Source organism: Mastomys coucha, unplaced genomic scaffold (genome assembly GCF_008632895.1).
Source record: "Mastomys coucha isolate ucsf_1 unplaced genomic scaffold, UCSF_Mcou_1 pScaffold22, whole genome shotgun sequence".
In the NCBI taxonomy this organism is placed as follows: Eukaryota; Metazoa; Chordata; class Mammalia; order Rodentia; family Muridae; genus Mastomys; species Mastomys coucha.
This window is the reverse complement of record NW_022196905.1, coordinates 215,638,235-215,658,234: the sequence shown is the minus strand read 5'-3', so window position 1 is coordinate 215,658,234 and position 20,000 is coordinate 215,638,235. Positions and strand designations below refer to the sequence as shown.

Here is a 20,000-nt window from a genome sequence, read left to right as displayed (position 1 = left end):
AGCCTGATGTGAGTAGCTGGTGAGGACCCGGGACCATGGTGGGGTCCTGGCCTGTGCTGCCACGGCGTCCACGCCTGGGTCTGCAGCCCTGCAGCAATAGGAGTCGGTTACCACCAACAGCCAGAGGACATCCTTGGTCTGGGCTGCTGCCTGGGGACATATCTACAGAACTGACCCCACCCCCTAGCCTGGGCATCATGGAAGTTCTGGCCCTGGGAGCATGAGAGCAGAAAGCTGACCCCACCCTAGCCAGCTGCAGTACTCAGGAGAGCCCCTCTCCCTCCATTGCTAGAGCTGAGGGTTGAGCTGGATGTTATTATAGCATGGGAAAGTTAGTCCTACACCATGCTCCATGCAGTGGTATGAATGGGTGAGAGATACCCTCTCCCTTTCACCTTTTACCACTTGCAGCAGGCAGGAGACCTGGCCCTGGGATCCTGAGAGCCGGCCCCGGGGTCCTAAGAGCAGGAGAGCTGGCACCTTACTAGCTGCAGCACTGCGGGGTGAGGTGGGGTGGGGTGGGGGGAGTGGGCCCTGCATCTTGTCTGGGCAGTACAGTAGAGCTGATTCTGGGGAGTGGGTAGGGGTGAGCCCGTCCTGAGGGCATGAGTGAGGGAGAGTTGTCTTTGGCTATTGTCTGCTTATGTGGTGCTGTCTCAAGGGAGAGATCCCTACTGTGGATTTGGCTTTATTGCTTATATTATGTTAATTGGATTCCATTCTCACAGGAGAATTCACACATCTGCCTGTGAGATGCTGATGGTCCCTGCCCCCAGCAGGTTCTAATTGGTAAATAAAGTTGGCTGGGCAAGGAGACAGAGGTGGGACTTTAGATTTCCTGGGCAAGGGAAACCCAGGAAGGAAGAGGTTTTAGAATCACCACGACAGGGAAGCAGAAAGATCAAATCTCCAAGCTGCAGGAGAGAAAGCATGGAACCACATAAGAATAGGGGAAGAATACCACGGTTGGGTCTGGGGTAGCAGAGATGGAATATAGATTTTAGTAATTAATAATTCAGGAATTGGATCGGAGGTGTTAGAAGCATGGAAGTCTGGGAGTGGCCTAGCCATTGAGCTGCTTAGGGCATATTAAAATTAAAGTTGTGTGTGTGTGTTTCATTTGTGAATCCAAAACATTTGGATGGGTAGCAAGAAGCTCATGCACCTGCCTGGAGTTTAGAGCAGATTAACTTATTACCACTTCAGATCCCCGCCCCTTCCTTTTGCCTTTACCACTAGTGGCAGGTGGGAGAGTTGGTCCTGCCCCTCCTGCTTTGGCACTCAGGACAGCAGGTCTTGCACTTTGCCTGGGCAGCATGGTAGAGCTGGCCAGGTGTGGGGTGTGTTGGGGCGTGTGTATTGCCAGTCAGCTCACCAGCTCAGACACCTCTCAGGTCCCGGGCTTTGAACTGGCCACCCCAACATCTATCCCATCTATGAACCATCTATGAAGGTGTTGGTCCTGCAGATCCAAAACTCCAGGATCTCCATGACCTGAGGGCAAAACCAGGATGTCGGAGAGGAGACCCAGTGAGGTTCCAGTACCCATAGAGCAGCAGAAGCCAGAGGCCTTGTACCAAAGAGTCATTGCAATGAAAGTTTGCAAACAAAGAAATGTGGACAAAAGGTGTACTGTGGACAAAATGTGGGCACACTGACACACTGCAGCTTCTACAATGAGATTGTTTTCTCTGTTGGGGGGGGGTGGCTGCAAGAGTGGAGGGCAGGTACAAGTGGAGAAGAGATGAGTGGGATTGGGGTGCTTAATGTGAAATTCACAAAAAACCAGTACAAAGTTTTAAAAGATGATACATCAACAAGAAGTGTAAAATCTGGCCTAAAGACTCAAAAAAAATTAAATTAATTTAAATAGTGGTGGTATCGCTACTCATCCAGGGTTTGATTAGTTCATTTTTAAAAGGTAAAGTGAGAAAATTCAAATAATAACTGTCAGCTCTTAATTAAATAAGTGAGCAGAACACATCTCCAGTCATGATTCAACTCCACTCAACAAATGTGTCTCTGTGTGTGTGTGTGTGTGTGTGTGTGTATACATATGCATGTGTATGCATGTATACATATGAATGCACATGTCCTAGGGATCTAGCCCAGAGGCCTCATGCCATTTAGTCAAGTACTCTTCCAGTGAGCCATTCCCCAGCCCAAAGATTTTCAAGGCAATGTTGAAGGAGTCAAAATGTAGCCCGTCCATTGCCTCCAAAACTTCACGTTGTAGAGGGTCAGGGAGCTGGGAGAAGTTGGAATAAGTCATATGGAATTGATATAATGTTACTTTAAGATATAGCTATACAAGGGGGTGGGGAGAAGGAAGACGTTATGAAGAGGGGACCAGTCAGGAATGGGGTGGGGATATTTGTAAGGTACAATGGATAGCATATATGAAAATGTCATAATGGAATCTATTATGTGTATGTTAATTAACAAAAGAAAGCAAGGAACCATTTGAATCAAGCTCTAGAGAATGTTCAGAATTGGAGACATTGAGAAGACAGACAGACTTACAGCAACTCAACGACTCCAACAAAGAATTTGTTCCAAGAGAGGCAGGGGCATAGTTAATATGTGGAGGCAAGGGTCTCCACACGCTCTGGCAGACAGAGGCACTGAGCAGCAGTGGGCGTGATGAGGTAACTGGAGGGTGATTAGGGCCTGCCAAAGCTCTGAGGACAAAGCCCCTTCTGCTATGGGATCTGGAGGGCCTTCCAAGGCCCATATGTGGAAGGCTTGGTCCCCAGCTCATCCTGTTCCTGAGAGGTGGTAAAACCTTTGAGAGGTGGAGCCTAGTGAGAAGTTAGGTCACTGGGGAATTGAATTTGAAGTGGGATATTAGAACCCTAGTCTCTTCTTCTTCCCTTCCTCCCCGTCTCCCCTCCTGCTTCCCTGCCCCCTTCTTCTTAGAACCAGCAGGTATAATGCTTCCTCCGGTATGCTTTTCATACTATGACATACCCCTGTGCCACAGGCACAAAACAAAGCACAGGCTGAAATCTCTCTACACAGGAGTCCAGAATAAGCCTTTCCTTTTTTTATACTAATTCACCTTGGGTACTTAGTCACAGGACTGGAAAGGCTGGCGTTCTCTCCTGGATCTCACACTCAGTCTTTGCTCAGTGCCTCCAGAGCTACCTCCACTATGCCCACAAGCCAGAATAGTCCTTATCTGGTAGAAAGCCCTCTTTGAACTTTCGAGCCCTGTTTACAGCTCTTCTTTACAATTTTAAAGCTACAATTGGCTATATGGGGACTTTTAGAGTCACCTCCTTCTTTGGCACTGTTTTCTGTTTTTGATTGGTAACAATACCCCAGGACTCTCTCTCCCTGAGCTCTTCCTGGGTCCTGTCATCTCTTGTCAGTATTTTCTCCCCTGAGTTCAGGTTCTTTTAGGGTAAACTTCTAAGTTACAAGGGTGTGTGAAGCTTTGATCTACATGCTCTGATCTACTTTCAGAGAAGTTATTTTGTATCTCTGCTGATTTGCTACATGAACTACAGAAGGGCTACCTGATGACTTATCCAGATTAGACCAGCACAGAGATCACATGACCCAGCGGGTAATACACAGAAGGGTTTAATGAATGGTGCCATAGTTATATTACTGTCATCATTCCAGCTATTATCTTTTAAAATTACTCGTATTTTAAATTTATTTTAAAAAGCTTTTCATATAATTTATTTTGTTCATATTATTTCCTTCTCCCTAGATTTTTCCCCTACACTCATTCAACTTCATGTTTTTTCTCTCTCATAAAAATAAAACCAAGAAAGGGGGAAAAAAACCCTACCAAATAAACCAAAAATAAATAAATAAATAAGTAAATAAATAAATAAAGAGTGTTTTGTGTTGAGCAACTACTCCTGAGTATGGGTTGTCCTGGAATATGGTTGTAGACCCGGAGTCACCCCTTTGGAGAAAACTGATGTCCCCTTTTCCAACAGATACCACTTGCAAACAGCTTCTTGGTGAGGAGTGGGATTCTGTGTGCACTTCCCCTTCTCTGTGCTGGGGTTTATCTGACTTGACCTTGTGTGGGTCAGTGTATGACATCATCGTGTCTGTCAGTCCATATGCGTTCAGTCCTGCAGTGTACCTTCCAGTATTTTCATCCCAGATATTAACATCTGTAATGCTTACACCAGGCCTGTGCTTGGGGCCATCTGTTTCTATGGTGTGCCATTTCTACATGAAATGTTTCTTAAGCATAAAACAACAAGAATCACAACAATAACAGCAACGACAGCCACACAGCTCAGCTGGCTAAGGTGGCACATGCCTTTAATCCCCGCACTTAAGACGCAAAGACAGGCAGATCTCTTTCGAAAGCAAACAAACAACTTAAAAGGTATTTTTTTTTTTTTTACAGACCTTGATACACTACAAAACAAACAAGCACAAAAGGAGAGCTTCTGGCGTTGAAAGGCCTGAGAAGGGTGTGGTCTTCCGTTGGTGTCTGACTGGTTCAGGGGATCTTTTAGTTCTAGACCCTGGGACAAGGGGCTGTGGTGCTTATTTTACATACCAAAGCAGACCTGGCCTCCAGGTTCTCCCAACACCCCTCAGTCTCTACCTGACATACCCTGTCCCCAGCCCTGAACTTTCCAGCCCAGAGGCTGGGCTGCCCTTCCCCCAGAGGCTCTTCCGTATAGAATCCAGACATTTTGGTTCCCTCCCCTCTCTCTTTCCATGGCTACTTCCATGGCCCCAGTCCTTGGGACCAGTAAACTTACCCAAGAGCAGCTTTCCAACAAACCTGTATTTAATATAATTTAATCTAGCTTGAATTGGTTCATTTCATCAGCGGAGAAATAACTTATCCCAAGTGCCAAAACCTGGGAGGCCAGCCTCTGGGCGGGGAAAGTTCAGGGTTGCGGGCAGGGTATGCCAGGTCGGGACTGGGAGACACTGGGAGAAGCTGGAGACCAGGCCTACCCTGTCCATGCGGCTGCCTGCCTCGCTGCTCAGCAAACAAGGCATCTAAGGAGGATGGTATACTTTAATAAGAACGAACACTAATGTGCTCAGGGGAAATTAGACATGAAAAGCCCCAGGTTCTAGCCGCTCCAATGCCAACGTCAACGGGTACTAACACCTTTTGGAATCTACGTGGAAGGATTCGTGGAGTAGGGGGTACCTGGACTAGACCTCGTGAACAGACACTTAGCCAAGCAGGGCCAGATGACTGACAGTAGACAAAAAGCCCCAAATTGCATGCATTTATGAAATTACACACATTTGTGAAATTACCTTTATACATAGCTTACTGCATGCAGGAAGGGAAAGCATACTAAACAGTGAGGCTGGCCCTGCAACACCTCAGTGCTGGGACCTCATCCTGCGCCCCAGAGATGGGAACCGTTGTGCCACACATTTCACATTTCCTTCTGGCAGGAGGAAGCTACAGGATGTCGCACCTCAGGCCTCTATGACTTTTGCTCATTCTGCTTTGATAAGGAGATTTGACAAAAATATTTGGCTTGCTTGCCTCAGTCCATTTTCTTCCCTCTGAGGAGAAAATTCTGTCAGAGAGTAGCTCCACAGCCTCCGGGCTCTGGGGAGGCCTGCACTGACCTACTGAGAGCCCATGTCTGTGTCCTGTTCCCAGGCTCGGGTTGCAGATTCCTTTTACACACGCCACAAACCCATATCCTTCAACTTCCTCCTGGAAAAAGGCTTATATTTTATCTTCCACAAGCTACTTCTTTGCTTTTCAGTCCACCCAGAGTCTGAGTGGGGAAACATCGCACTATTTAGGAGGTCTCTTAGAGATTAAGAGAGCAACCAACACCAGAATCCCCGGTGAGAAGAGGGAGAGAGAGCCCCAGGGTCCTGCGCTGCTGCGGGAGTCCTCTCTGCTCATGGTGCTGGCCTCCCACTTTCCCATGTGTGAAGTTCATTAAAGGCAGGGACCCACAGGTTTGGACCACCGAGATAACACAAACATTAGGATAACAAGCCTCTTCCTGGCTGAGACACGTTTTAAACCTCTCCAGCTGTTATTTGGGTTGTTCTTTTAAGAAATAACAAGCTTGCCAACTTTCTCAGGCCGTCTTACTTTCCTTTATGTTAGTTTTAATGTTTACTGTGTTCTGTGAAACAAGTAGAATTTTCTTTTTATACTTTAAGGCTGCAAAGGAGAGTCACTAAAAACATAGCCATTTACAAGGTGGTTTAATACTTATTATTCAACTCAATGGTCTTGCTTGATAATTTGTTATTTATCCAATGTCAGTAAGTCTGAGGGTTGGGTTGACGGTGGTCATCATTAAAACTTGGGAATCTAGAGTGGAAGCATGGCCCCAAATGCATTAGGAATGCCTCTCCACTTAACCACCCTTGGGTACTCTGGAATGACCTGACCTCATGAGCAACAGTTCTAGTTTTCAATACAAGAATTCACTTTCAACATCAGAAAGGCAATTTAACTAAATCCTTTTTAAAATTAACTTTCTGCTTAAATCTCATTTTCATTTTTTAAAGTTCATTTGTTGTCTTGCTTGAGGGATTTTTTTTTTTTCCCCTCAGCTGACAACTGCCCAGCAACAGTAGCCCATGCTTGCAGTCGCTATTTTGGGCTACATCACGTGTCACTTACATAACCTTGTTTAACTGCTGTTGAACTGGTTCAGACAACCTGGGAAACAGATTAAGGCGGTCCCGGTCCCAGCAAATCCCCGCATTGCAGATTCTGGTGTGCGATTTCCCATCCCCCATGCCGCTCGCTCAGACTGTGATGAGATGGAGTGTGGCAAGAACTGGTTATTCATTCCTACAGCCAACTAAAACACGGGATAATTAACTTCCTCCGCTCAGTTCAAACCAGTCTGGCCTGCCCACAATAAGCCAATGGACAACGATCCCCGGCTGCTGAGCTTATGAGTGAGCTTGGATTAACGTGCTTTAAAATGCCAGGGGGGGATGGACACTGGATAGGTTGTCTCTACCACCTTGACACAGAACCTCAAAGTTATGTTTCAGGATCCTAACTTTAAGTTGGAAGTCAGAGCGAATTTATGGTTGGGGCGTTTGTTACCATGAAGAGTAAGCATCAAATTCTGGCATAAACACCCTTCTTCGAGCGAAAGGTGTTAGTTTTTCACTAAAAATACATGCATTCGTATATATGTCTCTGTGTGTGTGTCTGTGTGTGTGTGTGTGTGTTTGCTAACTATGCTGACTTATATTTTAAACATCTTTTCAGAAAAGATAATAAAAGCTAATATATGGAGAAATCAAAATGTTGGAAGATTTTAACCTAAAGAAACACTTGTCATGACAAAGAGTAGGCAAAGTGAATTCCCAACAAAGGAAAAAAAATAATAATATGAGTCGTATAATTTTCCCAAGAATGTATTAGATCCTATTCACATCACATACTAGGACTTTTACATTTTTGGGCTTTGCTATATAACATTTGTTGTAGAGACAAACTATTAAGTTACTCAGGGCACTGGGCAAATAACTAACATTTGTTAAGCTCTCATTATGTGACAGCTGACTTACAAATTATTTAATTTAGTCCTTATTTTCAGTTGGCCTAAGGGAGCCTATGAGATCACAGCAATTGTCTCTATTTTGCCAAATCAGACTCAACCATGTAGCTGGGTTAGCTGGGATTCATGCTCAGAGCTCTGTTACATACAGTATAGATACTTCCTCGGATCCATTCATATGAGAAATATTCTCAGGGGGCTGGAGAGATGGCTAAGCACTGACTGCTCTTCCAGAGGTTCTGAGTTTAATTCCCAGCAACCACATGGTGGCTCACAACCATCTGTAATGGGATCTGATATGCTCTCTTCTGATGTATCTGAAGACAGCTATTATATATATATATGTCAAAATAATCCTTAATCTTAATGAGAAAAAATCCTCAAGGAACTTAGACCTGAAGGGCACAATGGCACTAAAGCAGACTCTGAGGTGAAAGGTGTGTTCAGGCCGCCTTATAGAGGACATGAACACACAAAATCATCATTGCCGAGCACTGTGATGCTGAGACCTCAGGGGTACTGCGGTTCTAGTGAGACAATACAAAGGCCGCTAAACTTACACACTGCGGAGCACACCAAGCTTTGCCTGATCTGAGAGAACTTCAATACCCCAGGCTTTGAAGGACACCGGAGCACAGCCTTGTAGAAATGGAAACCCCTTTGTGCCGGCTTCTCCACGGTTGGCTTTTTTGACCAGTCAGCTAACTCACTGTGATCTTGAAAGCGGAAAGGAGGGCATAGTGAGAGAAGGGACTCTTATTCAGCTGCCTTGGCTTCAGACAACCTTTGAAAGCTTCTCTTTGTTTGTTTGTTTTGCAATCCTCATTTGCCTTCTTGGGAATCACCGATGATCCCCAGATGAGGGGTTGATATCAGTAACAAAAAGACAATTATCTTATAGACATCCACCAGCACTTGAAATATTTCAGTAAAGCAAAACAAACAAAACAAAAACCAAAAAACCAAAAAAACAAAGCAGCCCGTGAAACCAGTTGTCATGAAGTCCTCTGCATGTACACACTAAATTGACTAGTTTGGAGTATATGAAATTCAAGAGGCCACATGGTGGAAAATGTCTCCTTTCTTTCTGTTCCAACCTCCTGGTTCCACATCAAAGCAACCACTATTATCAATTTCATTGTATCCTACTAAACTCCTTTTAAAAAGACATATGCTTGTAAAACCACAATAAATATGCTTGGTTTGAGAAATGAGGCATTACTAATTTAGTATGTCTTCTGGTTCTTCTACTAGCCCAACAGACCACTGCTGGCTGGCTATCACAGGCCAGCTCCTATGACTTGTTCTCGGTGGAGAGGTGTGGAGGAGAGGGAACCTTGCCTGGGAGGCATTGGGAGGCAGGGCAGGATGGTGGCTGCTAAACAGATTACCACCCCCCCCACCCCCCCCACCCCCCCCGGCAAGAACTGCACCGCTCTAAATGCTGTGGCCACTTGGGCAGGAAGGGACTATCTTTGCCACAAACGTCAGGAAGGGCCACAGAAAGAAAAGAACATTAGATTTGTACCTTGAAGGATGTTTTCTGGGTATAAAGGGAACCAGGAGTTTGCTAACAAGAGACACAATGTATTTTAAACCAAGTCATCATGAAGTTTGTGATGGGGAAGCTGAGAATCACAGAAGCTAAGAGGTACACGTAAGGCCGTGAGGACATGCTGTGCTGCAGGGTCTGGAGGTGAGCAACTGCTACACAGAAACCACCCAGATCTACTTCTTGGGTTAAAAGTTCACTTTGACAATTGATTATTACATTCTCTTGGGCAATATTTAGAGAGTCTAGTTCAATTCATCAAACGTAATTCACAATTAACTGATCCGTATTACCTTGACTCTACAGGAGTGGCTCTTAGCCTTCCTAACCATGTGGCCCCTTAATACAGTTCCTCACATTGTGGTGACCTTTAACTATAGAGTTATTTTTGTTACTACTTCATAACTGTAATTTTTGCCACTGTTATGAATCATAATGTAAATATCTGTGTTTTCCTATGGTCTTAGGTGACCCTTGTGAAAGGGTCATTTGATCCCCAAAGGACTCATGATCCACAGGTTAAGGACCACTTCTCTAAACCCATCTTCCTGTATCTTACATGCCTTGATATCCACTTGCCATTCAAGTGACGAGAGATGAAACCGTTCTGTACCATTTCTTTCTGGTCCTCTATGAAAATGTTCCTTTTTCTAAGTTTCCCACTCCATGGTTTTGACTTCAGCCTTGATCCTACTGTCTCATGAAGCAGATGCTGTGGCTGCCAGAACTATGGCTGCCACGGATCTGCCTCCTACCCAGCTTAGCTTGCCGAAGTTAAGAGCAGAAATGCTCTGATTTCATTAACATGCCAACGATTCCCAATACAAACATGGGCAATTCTATCCATATCTGTGTGAATCCAAAACCTTGTACCTATCAAGACAAAACCTATAGAAGGTATAATCTGCATATCCTCAATATGCTAATGCCAACATATAAAGTTGGCAAACTCTGATGAGACTACGTGCCTCTCCACTACTTAAACCCAAAAGCTGAAACAATCAATTTTCAAGGAACATGGTTTTACTTTGTCTCATAGTTTAAAGGTTCTCAGTCCATGGCCACGTGGACTGCAGCTTTGGCTTGTGGGAGCACAGGGCATCATGGCAGGAACACAACTGTTCACATCACAGGAACCAGAAACCAGAGAGACACAGAAGCAACTGGGATTTCAAAATTCTCTCAGGAGCCATGCCTCTGATTTCTGCCATCTTCCAACATCTGTAAGCTAAGGACTAAGCTTTTATTAACATACAGATGCCAGGGACGCTCCAGATTTGAACTGTATGAGAGAGGATGAAAGGATGGAGACTGTGGGAACATGTCTGCTATTTAGTTCTGTAAAACAAGACAGGCTGGGAAGGAGGACCATGTATAGGAGATGGGCAAGGTGAGGGACTAGGCTATATGTATGTGCTGCAACCATGGAAACAGGAGAGATAAGGCAACGGAAATTAAGAGGACTTGTATATATTGAGCATAAACTGTGGTGCTCAGGCTTTTAGCCTGGGAAAATTACACCAGTCATATTTAATATTAATGTAGTTTTGTTGAGGGGTCACAGTATCCTTCTCTCCTGAATGACATCCTTGAGGCCTTACCTGGCCTACAGTAATGGCAGGATCCAAACCCAGGTGTGACAAAAGCCCATTCTCACTTGGAAGTGACCCACAAACAATACTGTCTTCCCATGAGTGGAGTGGAGACACCTTTGATCTTACTTCCATTACATAAAATTGCAAATGTGACTATTCGATTAGCCTGCTTGAAATAAAGAAATTTTCACCTAGAAAAGAACTTCATTTTTCTTTATTTGGGTTAAGAGAGGTCCCTAACTTAACTCACAATGCAGTGATGGGCTTGGGGTGAGACACAGCAGGTGATAGATACCTAGACAGTCACTATCAGCCACATAAAGTTGACTAGCCCATTTAACCTTATATTTTCTCATCTGTAAAGCTAGTATCACTAAACTCATCTCATAAGGGCTTATAAAGCTTAGGAGGTACTGTGTATTTAAAATGTCTAGCTCCACATCTGGAGCACCGCAAGTGTTCCATGAACCAGCAGCTCTTCTAGCAGCCACACCCCTGGAGGTGTGAAGTGCCTCAGTGTAGGGCGGAACTCTCTCAAGGAAAAGGCTTGCCTCCACTGGCTTTGAGCATTATTGATGGCCTGGGCTGGGTTTAGTCACCTGCACTAAGCTTTTGTGCCACCTTCTGTAGTGAGAAAAACATTAATAGTTTAGTTTATTTGCTATTATGTGTTTTTCTACTTCAAAAAGCTAAAGCCTATCATAAAGAGCATGTGAACAATATTGCTGAGTTTTACCATAAAAAAAATACACAGATTTGCTGTGATTGCCTATCGGCATGGTGCTCATTTGTTAAGAGAAAGGCTTGTTGTTTAGGGACTTGCGTTGGAGGCTAACGGCTTGGGTGTTCATTCCTGCTCTGATAGCCTGTTCATTCCTTTGCCCTTCCATTTGCCCTGATTCCTACCACTTCAGGTCTTAGGCTAAAGTTCCCAGGGCCAGAGGAGGTCTGCCTTCGGTTGGATCCTTCATGAGTTTCTGTTTCTCATATTCCATCTCATGGAACTGGACCCACACCAAGCAAGGTGTAATGGTGGAGCAGATGCTCCCCCCTTGCCTGCCAGCATCCTTAGACAAAGTCCTAGAGAAGACAGTTTGCTTTAGCAGTGAGTGGACCCTCTATCCTTTCATTCTCTCCCCTCTCTGCTGCACTTTTCAGTGATTATTAAGCCTCCTTAAACTGTGGCAGGTGCAAAACTTCAACAGATCAGTTGTCTTCCTGAATTGACATCCCCACTCCTGCCCCTCTGCTCCATCATGTCCAAGGACATACCAACCTCCCCTCTACCATAGCACGAGATTGCTCTATGCTCCTCCCCTTAGGATCCTAGTCCTGTTTGCCCTACAATTGGTTGAAAGTATAGTACTACAGCACAAGGATGAAAGAAACCCACACATCACAGGTCTGAATTAGCACTAATTTCTATCCTTAAGCGCCAATAAACTATTATTCCATCAGACATTTTTATATATAAGTGTACAGTGTTCAGCAGGTGGTCCTAGCCCAGTGGCAACCTGCTTTCTCTCTCATCTGTAAAATGGGGGGACACAAGGACCTTTGCTGTCTCTGGTCCTCTAATCACTCTGCTTCTGCCCCGAGAACAGACAAGCTATTTCAGGTAGACGTAAAGTCACCCATGCAATTGCTAGGCGATACATAGGGCACTGGGGCTGTGCTCTGTGGCCTCTATAAATACTCCCCGTACCCAAGGAATCCCAGCAAACTGCTGGAGATCCACAAGTGCTGCCCTTATTCCGGGAGTGTCTCAGAATTGCAAATCAGTTAAGAGAATCCATTAACACTCACCATGGCCTTTGATGAGAAAGGCAATCAAAGATAAGGCCAATTATTTATTTGAAAATTCTTTCAAAGAATGTACCCCAGCAGATGAAAACAAAATGGAGAAGCACAGGACTGTGCATGTGTGCACATATTCATGCATATATTTTAAATAGCTCCAACTGCATTGAAACCTAAATGTTGACAACAGTACAGGCTCAAAACAGAGTTAGAATTTACGGTTGCAAATTCCTGTTAAGATGACACTATAATGCAGAAGCAGGAGGCTTGCTCTAGGACTCCTTAGGATTCTAAGGAAGCCACTTGTGTATTTATTTTTACCATGGAATCACAAAACAATAAACACCAGAAAAGGTTTAGCATTGACATATTTTAAAGCAGGAAAATCAGAGATTATCATACTTGATAAGTTGTAATTCCTCTGGAATAATATTAAAGAAAGAAGGACTGGTTAACACCTCAGATTGTATTATGTCAAGTAGTGTGACTTATGAAGAAGGATGGAGATAAACAAAAATACAGTTTGTGGGCCCAAAATAGCCTAGGTACTGACTTCTGCATTCCAACTGTCTAAACGAGGTGGACGGCAATCATCAGATGCCCGCTGTGCATACCTAACCGGACAGATCCGATTGTTTTCTGATGGACTTTGTGATAAGCTATTTCTCTGCCATCGAAATGAGTCAATTCAAGGCAGTTTGGAATATCTTAAAGGCAGGATTATTGGGAAGTTGCTTTCAGGCTGGTGAGTTCATTGGTCCTAAGCAAGCAGGCCAGGGAATTTCACTGGGAGGGAGAGAAAGAGAGAAAGTATGCATGAGTAGACAGGGGCGGGGGGAGGTGGGGAGGGATGGGAGAAGAAGAGAGAGAGCAAAATGGAAGGGCAGCCCAGTTCCTGGGCCAGAAAGGTCAGGGTTTGGGGCAAAGTATACTTGGTAAGGACTGAGGAATGCTGGGAGAACCAGGGGGCCAGGTCTGCTTTGATATGTAAAATATACACCCTAGTCCCTTGTCCTGGTGTCTGAAACCAAACACCTTGTTTTATCATACATTACAATAATCAACCACAAGTTCATAGAGTTTGCATTAAGTGTACAAGTACCAGATATTCCAGCCATTTTCAGCCAGTAACTTCTTCCTTCCCTTCTGGTGATAAAGGTTAGAGATTTTCCTATCCCTTCTCCATAAGCCTGAGACATTCAGTCTGATTCTACAGAAATCAAATTTTTATAAACCTCCCCTGACTTGGACAGAAAGATCTCTCTCTGAAACACCTCTAAAAGTTAAAGGACACAGCTACGATCACATGCTGAAATACATGTGCTATGCTGAGTTTGTGCCACATTATTTTACATAAGTTTTACCAGAATATCAAGTACTGTTAAAATGAGTTCTTAGTAGATATTACAATGTCCTTCCTCATATGAAGGCTGGGTGGTTTGCATGTCATTTCTTCTGGTCTGTGACAGAACATCTTTAAACTAGAGATACTGCTTTATATACCCACAAAGCTCCTGGTGCCTGGGACCTGTCTCCTAGAGTTACACCATTGCACTGAAATGTTGGGGAAGAGCTGTCCCCAGAGCTGTTCTCAGCTCTGAGGTCCTCTTGCTTAGCATCAGGCTTCTCCACAGGCAGAATGCCCTGCCCCTTCTGAACTGAAGTCCACCTCTGGAGGCCACTGCCCAACCTCGCAGTGCCTGCATAGCAGCAGGCTTTATTGCTTTCAAACCTTGCCTCGGCAAAGTTATCAGCCATATAAACGTTGCCAGCATCACACAGCACGGGGGCAGTAGGAAGTTTGGGAGGACAAAAATATCTAAAAGAGATTGGATCCTTCAAAAAGAAAAGAAAATTAAAAGTACATTTTGGTGATTTTTGGTTGTCTGCAGTAAGAAGAAAAATAGGCTCTCATTTCATCAACATTTAATATTAAGATTCATTTGTGACGAGAAAATAATTTTCTAGTTGTACAGCTTCAGCCACCACCCTGTAAGCGTCTACTTAGGTGGCACACATCACACTGACTGTGTACAAAGGTACTCAGGAGAACTCCCTGCTTGTAAGTTCACAAAACTCTGCATAACTGACAGGATTGCGCTGTGCCTTCGTATATACAAAGAGTGCTAAGAAATCAGAGGGGAAAGAGTGTGGGGATGCGGAGTGGTTAGAGACAGCTGCTCAGAGAGATCTCAAGAAGAGGCTGCCTTTCACTGGGCTGTGGAGGAGAAACTCCCTCTGTATATGTGGAAGGTAGAAGTAGACATTTGGGCTCTGAATGTGAAATGGCCTCACTGAGCTGAAGTCTTTGAATCCTCTCTCCCCAGTGGCCACCCTGCCTGGGACCTGTAGGAAGTGGAACCTTGCTAGAGGAAGTAGGTCACTGTAGGCCAGTCTGGAGTTGTTTTTACAGCCCAGCCTTTACTTCTCACTCTGCTCCTCACGACAGCGGTAAGTGACCAACTGCAGTCTCATGTGCTGCAGCCTGTCTTTAGACCAGGAAGGTCTATATCATCAAAACAAGCCCTTCTTTCTTGCTGCTTGCTAGGCATTTAGTCACAAGAAGAAGAAAAATAACTCTTAATTAGGCAACTGCCCATACCTTTCCTTAGGTAGACACTGTTGTAGGCAAGGTCATGGCTGCCCTAGCAGACAACATGGGCACCTTCTGTACACACTATACACACATGGAAAATTTAAAAGTTATGGAATCCATCTTAAAGTTAGTATAACAAAAATATTTTAAAAATCCAAGGGCTGGAAAGTTGGCTCAGTGGTTAAGAGCACTGACTGCTTTCCTAGAGGTCCTGAGTTCAATTCCCAGCAACCACATGGTGGCTCACAACCATCTGCAATGGGATCCGATGCCATCTTCTGGTGTGTCTGAAGACAGCTACAGTGTACTAATATAAATAAAATAAATCTTAAAAAAAAAAAAACCCAAGGCAATTCAAATCACAACCCTAGAATGCATTAGATTCTGCTGAGGCCTGCAGAATGTGAGCAAGGGTGGGGCTGGGCCTCCTGGTAAGGAGAGGCTTTGTGCACACACTGGAGGCTCAACCGTGACTCAGTCAGGAGTCTGTCCCCCACTTTAATGTCTGCACTATTCCGAGTGGAATATGCTTATCCTTTGGAAATGAAAGTGTTGCATTTGCACAGAGCCTTTTCCAAAGATGGGGCCTTCATGTACAATCAACATTAAGTCATCACTTTAGAATTTCAAGAAGACATTACATTAGAGACAGTCATTCTCTCTAAAAACACACCAAATTATTTAAATAGAATTCTGATTAAAGTTGAAATAAAAATTTCTCAAACGGGGTGTGCAAGATTCCTAGAATGTTTGCCAATGAGATCCTTGTTACTTGATTTCATTCTGTTCCATAAAGCCAAATCATGCAGATCCCACGAAGCTATAGTCACAGTGGCTGCCTGTAGAACACTTTTCAACTTCGAAACCTCTTTCTTCTTGAATTTGAAAAAGGTAAAGACAAACACAGTGTGATGTTTCTTGGAATCAGAATACTTCATAATACTTTGAATTATTGAAGAGAAACTTTTGTTTTTTATTAAAGAAAATGAGTTCTTTCATTCCCTGCTTGTTCTGAAGTTTAGAAAATTTTATAATTTTAGAGCTAGAGAGAAAATCATTTCTAAGCTAGGAGCTTATCCTGGCCACAGAGCTAATGGAACGAGTTAGCCTTTAAATACAAGATCAAGGTTTGAAGAGACATCTGGTCACTGGCTCTGCTTCTTTTGGGTCAGTTCATTATCTGCAGTTATGCAAATATAAGCTCTAGCTGAGTGTGGGCATCTGTCTGCAGTATCAGCCTGGGCCGAGACTGAAGGTAGAGGACTCCAAGTTTGAGGCCAACCTGGAACACATAGCAAGACCCCATCTCAAAATAAATGAACGAGCTTACTACATTATTGTAGAAGGAAAAACAACAAAGAATGGTACTAGCAGAACAGGTATCAGAAGGCTTTAGCTACTGCCAGTGACTATGGAATTGAACCTTGAGGATAATCTTAATGACACAGTGCTTGCCCAGGAATCGGAGGCCTTGGTGCCAGTCACCAATAAGCAAACCTTGGACACACAAAAAAGATTTGCTGGCAGACTGTCCATCATATCGGCGAGGTATTTATTATTTTCGTTTGTGTTCAAGAAAAATTAAATAATATACAGAGAAAATTAGACTAATACTACAGACATGTTCCCAGACTCCACAACTTGAGTTGCATTCTGGTGTTTTTATCACATAGTTCTGGGGGAAGAACGTATTTATAAATGCTAGGAAAATGTTTACTGAGACACTCCATCAACCTTTAAAGTTAAATAGGACAGAATTCAGGTTTTCAAACTGTGGATGATATTGTAGTGGTCACCCATGACTCTGTGATTGTTTCACCTTCAGGACAGAAAACCCCCAACTGCCTAACTGTAAAGTAGCTAGCTGACCCCGGGAGCTGCAGTGAGAAGGGCAGAGCCAGACAGTTGTTGGGAGATGGAGTTCAGGAGCTAATGAAAGGACCATGCTAAGGGAGGTTGCGGGACCTGGCTCAAGGAACAGAAGCTGCTGCAGCTGCCGCTTGGAGCCTGCCAATCCCCAGCACACTAGGGTAGGTGCAGCCTCACCAGTTGCCAGAACTTAGACAGCGTTGGGAGAGGCTGTCTGTCTAGGCTGTATCTGAAATCTCCTTGCTTTTAAAGACTGGCAACTCATTTAAGCATATTAAAAAAAAAATCCAAGCCAAACAAAACATCTCTGCAAACTGGATTTCAAGCTAGGGAAATCAGATTAAGGACCTTGAAAGGACAAGCAGAGCCAGGATGGGGCTTCTGTGTTTGGGAGCTGGACAGTGGTAGGGGAGCAAGGGGGATACATGACCCCACAGGAATCCGCCCGTCTTTCTGCTTCTCCAGGATTGGTGTTCTTGCTTTTAAGCTTAAGAATTCAGAACAAACCCAGGATCTTGGTGTTAGATAACAGAAAGTTCATGCAGGGCATGCAGAGGGGAGAGAGAATCTAGAACGTAGGCATGTCTCTGATCTGCCCTACCCCTGTCCTTGGGATCTGCCGCTACGTGCAGCTGGGGCTCCATGGAGAAGAGAAAAAACATGCAGAGCAATTCTCCGTTCTCTGGAAAACCATTCCAGTTCACTAAACTGTAAATGTTTCTAAATGCCCTTGAGGCATTTCCCATGAACCCCTGTGTGCCAGTGGTGACTGTGCTGGACAAGCTGACAGAAGTCACCCAGGGTCTTCCTAATGCTGTGAATAAACAGCGTGGAGCGGGCTGAGGTGATGTACTAACCTGCAGCAGGCAAGGTGGCGTGTGCACAGGGCTCAAATGTTTGTAACCTCAGGACGAAAGCAGCCATGGACTCTGGCTTCCTTAGATACACCCTGGGAAGTAACTGCACCAGCCATGAGAACTTCAGAACAAATCAACTTCCTAGGGTTCCCTCTACTTAAAAGAGACACAATTAACCTTCAAGAACCTAGATTTGAATAAGGTTCAAATTGTAAATATTTTAGACTTTGTGGGACAAAATTTTTATTAGGGTTCTTCAACTATATAGCCAACTTGTACTATTATAGCCACACTGATGATGCATTAATAAGTGAACATGGCTGATAGAGAGATGGCTCAGTGGGTAAGACCGCTGGCTACTCCTCCAGAGGACACAGGTTCGACTCCCAGCACTTACAACCACCTGTAACTTCAGTTCTAGGGTATTTGATGCCTTCTGGCCTCTATGGACCCCAGGCATGTATATAGTACACAGAAATATATGAAAGTAAAACACCAATACACATAAATTAAACACTTTTAAATAAATAAGCATGGCTCTGCTCCAGTGAAACTGAAATGTGACTATTCATCTCTATTCTAATATAAATATTCTATTTATATTTCTAAATACCTATAAATATTTCTATTCTATTCATTTAGTTTCTAGGTCAGCTAAAAATTACCAGTGGGATATATCTGGTAATTTTATAGTAACATTCAATAATCTACAGTAATGTGCAAAATCTACAGTAACATCCAATAATCTACAGTAATGTCCAATCAGTCTCCTAGTTATTAGTTATTTCACTTAACAATGACACAGTTCTATTTGGTAATTATCATCTCCATTTTGTCTCTGAGAACACGGAGGCTTCGAGATGTCGAGTCATGTGTGTAAATGAACACAGCCAGTAAGCAAGTGTCAAGACCCAAACTTACACTTGCCTACTCCGAAGGCTGTGCATGCAGTGTGGCTCTTCAACCTGGCTATCAGCATCTCTTTGGACTTCAACACACCTGGCCCTCACAAATCTGCTGAACAGGAACTGCTGGTCCTGGCACACAGGTGTCTGTGTGCTAAAAACACCAACCAGCTTACAAGTGTTTCTGGAGAACGACTGAGTCCAGCAATGAGCCCAGTTTTGTGGAACCAACTATTATCAGATACAGATGGTCCTACTGACAAATAACTCATTTTGAATGCAGATCAAACTGATATTTTGAAATATTACTCAGCTGGGGTGCACAATAACAGGGAAATTCTTCAAGGGAATCAGGCCCACAAGAAGCTAAGTCCCTGTTGATGGCTAGAGTTTTATTACCAATGCCAGATTTGCTGGAAACCAATGTCCCAGAGCCAAAGTTGAACTAAAACTGGCCACCTGGATGACAACCAGACCAAAATGCTAGGAAATGTAATGCTGCTAGGAAAGGTAACATAAATAATGTAAAACATACAAATAATAATTTTAATCCAATTCATCACAAATGTACAAACTTATTTTGTGGCATAGCATTTATTTAGTGCCTGTCTGCAGTGGGTTCCCAGAGGTCAACATTCTTCTGCCTAGCTCTGGGGTACAGCAAAGTCTTTGGGGAAAGCTTGGTGTATGAAGCTTGTATGATTCCTTCCTAAGATCTAGTCATAGAGTTCTATGGAAGGCAGTCGGCATGGGGAATGTGCTTTTGTCTCTGAACACTGAGACGGAAACCCTTGGGACAATTCGGGAACTATCTCTCAGGTCTAACTATCTCAGGCCACCTGCTACCTTAGAATTCAGAGATTTTCAAGCTGGAGATGGATGAGCCATGTCTTACCAACTTTCACCATCAACATTTGGAAGTCATTTGAAGGTCACTATTCACAGAACAGAGTGGCTGAGATATAGTGACTTCAGGCAGCCAAAGGCATTTCGCTTCCTTCCATCTTTTCTTTTGAATGCCCAGGCTGGTATGCTTGCTGCTGACTCTCAGACACAAGTTCATCTTTCTTTCTCTCTTTTTGTCCCTTGTCAAATTTCTGACATCAAATATGATCCAGAGCCCTGTCACCTGGAATAGTCTGAGGTTCCCACTTTCTCTTTGGACTTGAACGCTTGCTGCAAATCAAGTACAGGAAAAGCCTGGAGCTGTGAAGTAAGACCTGGAAAAGCACTAGTCCTGTCATCAGAGGCAGAGCCTGTGTGGTGGACCGCAGTCCTATAGTGAATATCTGCAGCCATCAGAGGCAGAGCCTGTGTG

At 44.0% G+C, this 20,000-nt stretch overlaps 1 protein-coding gene across 2 annotated transcripts in view; it reads right to left on the bottom strand.

The window, feature by feature from the left end:
- Nr3c2 (nuclear receptor subfamily 3 group C member 2) overlaps positions 1 to 20,000 on the bottom strand; it is a 335,477-nt gene that overhangs the window by 93,754 nt on the left and 221,723 nt on the right. The gene's annotated exons all lie outside the window — the stretch shown is intronic.